The sequence below is a fragment of the Bison bison genome, unplaced genomic scaffold (assembly GCF_000754665.1).
Source record: "Bison bison bison isolate TAMUID 2011002044 unplaced genomic scaffold, Bison_UMD1.0 scf7180017864471, whole genome shotgun sequence".
NCBI classification, from domain to species: domain Eukaryota; kingdom Metazoa; phylum Chordata; class Mammalia; order Artiodactyla; family Bovidae; genus Bison; species Bison bison.
The window spans coordinates 17977444-17985967 of NW_011495032.1; positions in this window are offsets into that span (position 1 = coordinate 17977444).

Genomic DNA, 8524 nt, shown 5'->3' on the forward strand with positions numbered 1-8524 from the left:
CCTTGGACTACAAGGAGATCCAACCAGTCCATTCTAAAGGAGATCAGCCCTGGGAGTTCTTTGGAAGGAATGATGCTAAAGCTGAAACTCCAGTACTTTGGCCACCTCATGTGAAGAGTTGACTCATTGGAAAAGACTCTGATGCTGGGAGGGATTGAGGGCAGGAGGAGAAGGGAACAACAGAGGATGAGATGGCTGGATGGCATCACCAACTCGATGAACATGAGTCTGAGTGAACTCCGGGAGTTGGTGATGAACAGGGAGGCCTGGCGTGCTGCGATTCATGGGGTTGCAAAGAGTCGGACACGACTGGGCGACTGAACTGAAGACTGTGGTAATTTGTTACAGCAGAAATGGAAAACTGATACAGTGTGTATATATGTGTGCATATATAAGTATAGGGGTGTGTATATGCCAGTATAATTATATCTATCTACATACATGTACATATGGGGCTTCTGTGGTGGCTCAGTGGTAAAGAATCTGCCTGCAATGCAGGAGACACAGAAGACATGGGTTTGATCCCTGGGTTGGGAAGATCCCCTTGAGAAGAAAATGGCAACCCACTCTAGTATTCTTGCCTAGAAAATTCCATGGACAGAGAAACTGACAAGGTACAGTCCGTAGGGTCACAAAGAATCAGGCACGACTTAGCGACTGAACAACAACAGTGTGTGTATATATACACACATATGCTGAAGTAGGAAAATCATCTATATGTCATTTATCTTGCTTTTATTTTTAAACTATCATTTGCATTTTTGTATTATTAAATATTCTGTAGTTCAGTTATTGTGGCAACATACTACTTCATTGTGTTGATGTGACTAATTTTTTAACTCTTCCCTAACAGAGACTGAGATTCTTTTATTTTTTCTATAATTATGAATGACAGTGAACTAAATAATGTGAACCAATATCTTATAGTTTTCTAGGATACATTGAAACTTTTTTGAATTGTTTAATAATATATATATAATTGTATCTTATACACTATATATAATTATTTTTATTATATTTTAAATGTCTTCACAATTAACAATATGACTATTTTAGATTTATTACACAACAATGGAAGAAACCTTGTCATCTAAATAAAATTAGTTTTTTGAACTGTAAGGTCTTAAATGTAACACTAAGATCCAGTTCTACATGTTGACATGGCATAGTTTTTGCTTGAGACCCAATGTAGGCAAGAGGGATTTTTATATTCCCTTGTCATCATGCTTCCATAAATGACTTTCATGTTAAATGCCGGAATAAAACTATTTTCAGGTAACAAAACTGTCCTCTTTCCACTCCATTTTCTTTACTGCTTGGGAGAAATGACTGACCTGACTGAGACTGCTGGAAAACAAACATCATCCAGTAACCACATGGCTGAAGGCAGAACTTCTACAGAAAAATTTTGTCAAACAACCTTATCTTCTGTTGGCTCTTCTGAGACTCCTTCTGTCATGCAGTAAGCACACTTGGTCATGTACTTCCTTATGTGTTGGAAAACACATGCTATTCCAGGGTTCGTGTGCTTTTAACTATTGATACAATCTGGTTAGCTGCTAGAAGAAAAGGGTGTTCTGGCTAGCAGCGTCCAGTGTATTCAGTAAAATAGCCATTCCTTCATTTTTAAGAGTATTAAAATGCATTACTTATGCTGGGACATTTGGGGAAGGTCTAGAATGAAACTATTTCTTTCTCTTCTTATCTTATAGTTAACAATTCTTGAACATAGCTGCAAAATAGAATGATTGTGGAGCTTTAAAAAAAATAGTTAAGCAACCTGGAGATTATGATTTCATGGATCTCAGGTGAGCCCTAATTATTTTTTTTAAAGCACTCACAAGAGACTCTAAGATGGGCCCAATATGATACCATATCAACCGGCTGGCTGATGTATCTTAATGTCAAAAGCAGAAAGGAAGGAAATCATATGATTTGTCCTTACTATTAGGTTTGGTAATATTTAAATTCTTCAAGCAGTATCAATATTCTATGGTAGTAGAATTTGGCGGCATTGTTTACAACATACATGGTTTTCCTAGCTTAGCATTATCATAAGTAATCCTAAAGATTTGAGTCCTTACATTGAATTAGGAAGAGGATTTGCTTTTGCTTTTGCTTTCCCTTTCCTATATCATCCTTGCTTAGAGGATGTAGTAGGCAATGGCTATCTCTACTTCTGTTCTGAAATTGACTTTACTTCTATTTCCTTGTTCCTGAGTCTTTCTTTTCACCTTGCTTCAAAATCTCAACAAAAGTAAATTGGATGAAAAAAGTAAGGATAGGAAGGAGCTAGAAGAAAAAACCTATAATGGAAAAAAGGCAACCAAGTAGTGGAGAGACAAAACATAAGACAGAGTGGGGAGAAAATGGTGGCACTATGCTATAATCTAGGTTTACCCTGGCTTCAAGTGTGTTTAAAATGTCCAAAGTAATTTACTTTCCCCAAGTGTGTTACTCTAATAGGAATAAGATGTGATAGAATGGGTTCAACAGTATAAAATTGCATGAAACCAAAAACTAGTTTATTATTTCTTATCTGTTAAATCACAATGAATAGTCAGGATGAGCTATGTTAAAAATCTAGCTGCTGATTAAAAGAAGTATTGCCTTCATCTATATGTAACTCCCATTTCCTATACAAACACCTCTATACATTTCCCTCTTCATGTGTGTCTATAGAGAAAATGGGTGGTGGTGGTTTAGTCGCTAAGTTGTGTCCTATTCTTGCAACCCCATGGACTGTAGCCCACCAGGCTCCTCTGTCCATGGGATTTTCCAAGCAAGAATACTGGAGTGGGTTACCTTTGCCTTCTCCAGGAAATCTTCCCAGACTCAGGGGTTGAACCCAGGTTTCCTGCACTGCAGTCCGATTCTTTACTGACTGAAAGGAAATGGGAGTTACATACAGATGAAAGTAACACTCTTTTTCTCCCTATGCATTTTTAATATAGCTGTAGATCAACCAATGGGTAGATAGATAGAAGCTCCATCTTACTGGTGTATACCTGATAGACTTTATATTAGATTCTTTTAAAAAATATTTTTATTTATTTATGCATTTATTTGGTTGTGCCAAGTCTTAGCTGCCACACATGGAATCTTTGATCTTCATGGTGGCATGTGGCATCTAGTTCCCTGATCAGGGATTGAACCTGGGCCCCCTACATTGGGAACTGTAGAGTCTTAGGCATTGGACCACCAGGAAAGTCCCCATATTATATTCCTAAATGCCTATTCTCTACTGGAAACCCTAATATAATCAAAGAATATTTACACTATGCAAATTTCATTGATGGCTAGTCTAATCTTATTTTACACATAATTAAAGTCAGGAACTTTACCTGATATCAGGCTTCCCTGATAGCTTGGTTGGTAAAGAACCCACCTGCAATTCAGGAGACTGCAGTTTGATTCCTGGGTCAGGAAGATCTGCTGCAGAAGAGATAGGCTACCTACTCCGGTATTCTTGGGCTTGCACTGTGGCTCAGCTGATAAAGAATTGCCTGCAATGAGGGAGACCTGGGTTTGATCCATGGGTTTGGAAGATCCCCTGGAGAAGAGAAAGGTTACCCACTCCAGTATTTTGGCCTGGAGAATTCCATGGACTGTATAGTGCCTGGGGTCACAAAGAGTTGGAAACGACTGAGTGACTCTAACTTTCAAAGTCAGGAACACAAAGTTTCCAAGGCCAAATCACTATTTAATATGATCTGTAACAATGATCAATTGGTCAGTCCATCCTAAAGGAAATCAGTCCTGAATATTCATTGAAAGGACTGATGCTGAAGCTGAAACTCCAATACTTTGGCCACCTGATGAGAAGAACTGACTCATTGGAAAAGACTTTGATGCTGGGAAAGATTGAAGGCAGGAGGAGAAGGCAACAACAGAGGATGAGATGGTTGGATGGCATCACTGATTTGATGGCCATGAGTTTGAGTAAACTCCAGGAGTTGGTGATGGACAGGGAAACCTGGCATGCTGCAGTCCATGGGGTTGCAAACAGTCAGACATGACTGAATAACTAAAATGAACTATAACAATGATTTTGATGAGTAACAAATCTCTTTCTTCATTATATGCTATATGAAGAACCGAACTGAGAAATGTGAGGTAATTTCTCTGAAATATTTATATGAGAAAATCCTAATTTTAGCAGTCCTGAGACATGAAAACTGTGAGAAATACAATATGGTTATTTTATCTCATATATAGATGGAGTAAGTGGCTGCTTGCATAGGTATTGTGATCTGAAAAGTCTAGGAGTCACCTCCCCATTCCTATCTTCATTCAGCCCTTGTGACAAGACAGGGGCTTGAAACACTGCCAGAAGTCCGTATCCTGCAGAAGCAATTATTCAATTAGAATCAATTATTTATGTCTCTATATTTCTGTAACTAAATCTGTTTGTTTATAATAAATATTCTGTCTCCATTTGGCTATTAGTAGGTAGAGACATATTTGTAAAGTTTAAATGTTCTTAAAATTCATGAAAATTCAATTTCAGAGTCTGAATAAGACGTGGTCAACATATTCTTGTGTAAACATAAAATTCAAGCCCATAAAACTTAGAAGTAGTAAAACAAATAGCATCATTAGCAACTGTAAAACGAGTAATTATTGCTAAACTATAGAAGGCAATGGCACCCCACTCCAGTACTCTCACCTGGAAAATCCCATGGACGGAGGAGCCTGGTAGGCTGCAGTCCATGGGGTCGCTAAGAGTCGGACACGACTGAGCGACTTCGCTTTCACTTTTTCTTTCATGCATTGGAGAAGGAAATGGCAACCCACTTCAGTGTTCTTGCCTAGAGAATCCCAGGGACAGGGGAGCCTGGTGGGCTCCCTTTTGGAGTTGCACAGAGTCTTAGCAGCAGCAGCATAGTATGCCAGGGCAAGCTTGTGTTGTTTAAGCACAATCAAAAAATGCTCAAAATTTTTCAGACTTTCTTTCAATATTGGAAAGTTAATCAAACAAAGTAGGTTTGTCTGGTGGCTCAGCAGTAAAGAATCTGCCTGCCAATGCAAGAGATGCGAGTTCAATTCCTGTGTTGGGAAGATCACCTAGAAAAGGAAATGCCAACCCAGACCAGTATTTTTGCATAGGAAATCCTGTGGACAGAGGAGTCTGGTGGACTACAGTCCATGGTGTTTCAAAGACTTCAGACATGACTTAGCAACTAAACAACAACAGTCGAACAAATTTTTAAGCCTGTCTTGATATATAGGGAGTTGTAGGCATAGTATATTTTTTCATGCACAATGTAGAACATCTATGTGAAATATATATTATATGAGTGCTTAAGTATATCAGTGAATATATATATATTTATATTTCATGTCAAAACAATGGATGTGTTAAAAATAGCTATATGAGTATTTGATGATTAAAACACATTCCATTTAATAAAACTCAAAGGAGATTTATTCTACTATAGCTAATATGCCACTCCTGCCAAGTACCTCAGACTCATATCTCAAAAACTTAATGGCTAAACCTTTAGAGATTTAATATGCCAACATGTCTTGAGAAATGAGCAAGACATGCTTGATTAGTTTAAAAATGAAGTGTGCATTTCTATGAGACTGTTTAGCAGGCTATGGCTTATGTGTGTAAAATGTCAGGATTTTAAGTTTGATGTGAAGTCAGTGTCTTGAGATCAATTAACCTAATTTTTTTTAAGAAAAGAAGAAATCTATCATTCGGCATATTTTGAAACACACAAAAAATATTCAGCGAGGAAGACAACACATTCAATATGCACCATCAGAGAGACTGTCAAATGACTCCAAAATCCTTGATGCTTCATCGTTAGTATACGTGTCTTTGCCAGCTTTCAATATCACTTCTTTTACCACATTGTGGCAATCCAGCGCTTGTGTTCTGATTGCCTTGAAGTTTAATGTACTTCTATTTTGAGGCATTTACTGAATTGTATTAAGAACCATAGTGCTTGGGTTATAGAAGCAGTATCATTTTTCTTTATTCCATTAAAAAGGTCTCTCATCTTTTTTCTATATATTTTCCCTAGCTAGAAAAGAAAATATTGCTGTCAGTTTCAGTGGGGTTTGTCTTTCATCTCACAGTGGCATTTCAGGTCTCTAAGTGGTATCCAATTTATTTGTATTCCAATGCCACTTCAGTGAAGCGTGCCTCTCTGTCAGATGAATGCAAGCTTCAGGTGCTCAGTACTTGGAAGCCATGCCATGAACAAATTGACAATATCAACTGTAGCCAGTCATCTTGCAGATAATTTCTGCATGCCTGGTGAAGAAGAGTTCTCAGAATTATTCAGCAGCACTATCAATAATATTTTTAGAGTAATCTAAGTTTTTTTCCTTGACTTTCTCAAGCTATGATATTTTATTGTCAGTTCTCTGTCATCATATTGAAGATGCACTTTAGCATAACTTTTATTTCCAAGAAAATAGTTTTTATTTAATGTTATTTTTTTAATATTTTCAAATCTTTCCACTTACTATTAAGAATCAAACTTTAATGAATCCCTATAATTTGTAACTTAAAGTTTTATATACATCGGAAATCTGAGGGGAACCTAGAATTACAACATACATAGCATAGCATAACAGCAGCATATTATTCCTATCATATTTTATCTTATTATTTTTACTCATTCACTTCTAAAAGATTCAATAATTACAGAATATTATGTGATTAATATGTTATATTTTAAAATACCCCTTTGGTTTATTGCAATTGACTGTAAAAATACCCAAATTTTCCATTCTTTTTCAGTAATGTTGCTGTGCAGCTCTCCTCCCATTAAGGCTCAGAATCTGCCCCACTACCGCTTTGAATGTAGGCTGGCTTTGTGACTTTCTTTGTCCAAACAGATGGAATGGAAGCAACAGAGTGCCAGTTTCAAATCTAGGCTATAAGAGCTTTTGTGCATCTCTACATTTCTTGGGACCTCTGTCTCTACCAGGGGATCAAGCTCAGATCAGCCTTCTGGGAGATGAGACACACCTTGAAGCAGAATCAATTCATTCATTAGAATCACCTACATCAACACATCCACGGCCAACCCCAGGTTACCACAAATGATGATTAAGCCCAGCCAAAATCATCTAAGCCTAGTCCAGGCAACACATAGACTCATGATAAATAATATATTATTTATATAACATAAATATGTGCCTAGATAAAATGCAAAATAAAACACTTCCTTACATTTGGGTAAGATAGAGCAGAATCAGGTCAAAGAGAAAGCATGACTTTTAAAAAAATTCCTTGTTGCAAAATGCAATGTGGAGAAACTGGTATTTGGGCTAGGTTTTGAGGAGGAAATAATTTGTAACATGGAGAAGAAATGAAGTAACTTTAATGACAGTGAACCATGTCAGCAAAGATGAATCAATGAACTTAGCTGAAATAAAGTTGCATACACAGGCTAGTGGATGATGAGACTAAAAATTCTAAATTTTTAGTTGGGACTAATTTTTAGTTGGAACTTTCTTAGGCAAGTCAAGAAATTTGAATCTACTTCTGGGAGCATTAAGAAGATTAAAGATAAATTATGATAGAGAAATGACAATAATTCAGGAGGTAGGGAAACCACACAAAGTGGCTTTTCCAAAGGTAGGAAAAAACAGTGAAGTCTTCAAAGGCAGTACCAGAAAGGATGAGAAGAAGAACTAAAGTCAATACATTTTCTAAGTTAGACTTCAATAACTTTTCAGTTAGAACTGATTAAAGTAGGTTAAGAAAAAGACAAAGTGAAGGGAAAGCACAAAAGTCTAGCATTTCCCCAGATTCCAGATTAAAATATGGCATGGATGGTGATCTTTTCATTAAAGTGGAAAAGATTAGAATAGAAACCTGTTATAGGAAGAGAAATAAACTTTGGTTTTAACATATTAATTTTGAAGCCACTTCAAGAAATATAGGTTAACATGGCAATTGAAAATGAATAATTTCACAATTTGTATGGAAATACAAAAAACCTCAAATAGCCAAAGCTATCTTGAGAAAGAAGAATGGAACTGGAGGAATCAACCTACCTGACTTCAGGCTCTACTACAAAGCCACAGTTATCAAGACAGTATGGTACTGGCACAAAGACAGAAATATAGATCAATGGAACAAAATAGAAAGCCCAGAGATAAATCCACGCACATACGGACACCTTATCTTTGACAAAGGAGGCAAGAATATACAATGGATTAAAGACAATCTCTTTAACAAGTGGTGCTGGGAAATCTGGTCAACCACCTGTAAAAGAATGAAACTAGAACATTTTCTAACACCATACACAAAAATAAACTCAAAATGGATTAAAGATCTAAACATAAGACCAGAAACTATAAAACTCCTAGAGGAGAACATAGGCAAAACACTCTCTGACATACATCACAGCAGGATCCTCTATGACCCACCTCCCAGAATATTGGAAATAAAAGCAAAAATAAACAAATGGGACCTAATTAACCTTAAAAGCTTCTGCACATCAAAGGAAACTATCAGCAAGGTGAAAAGACAGCCTTCACAATGGGAGAAAAT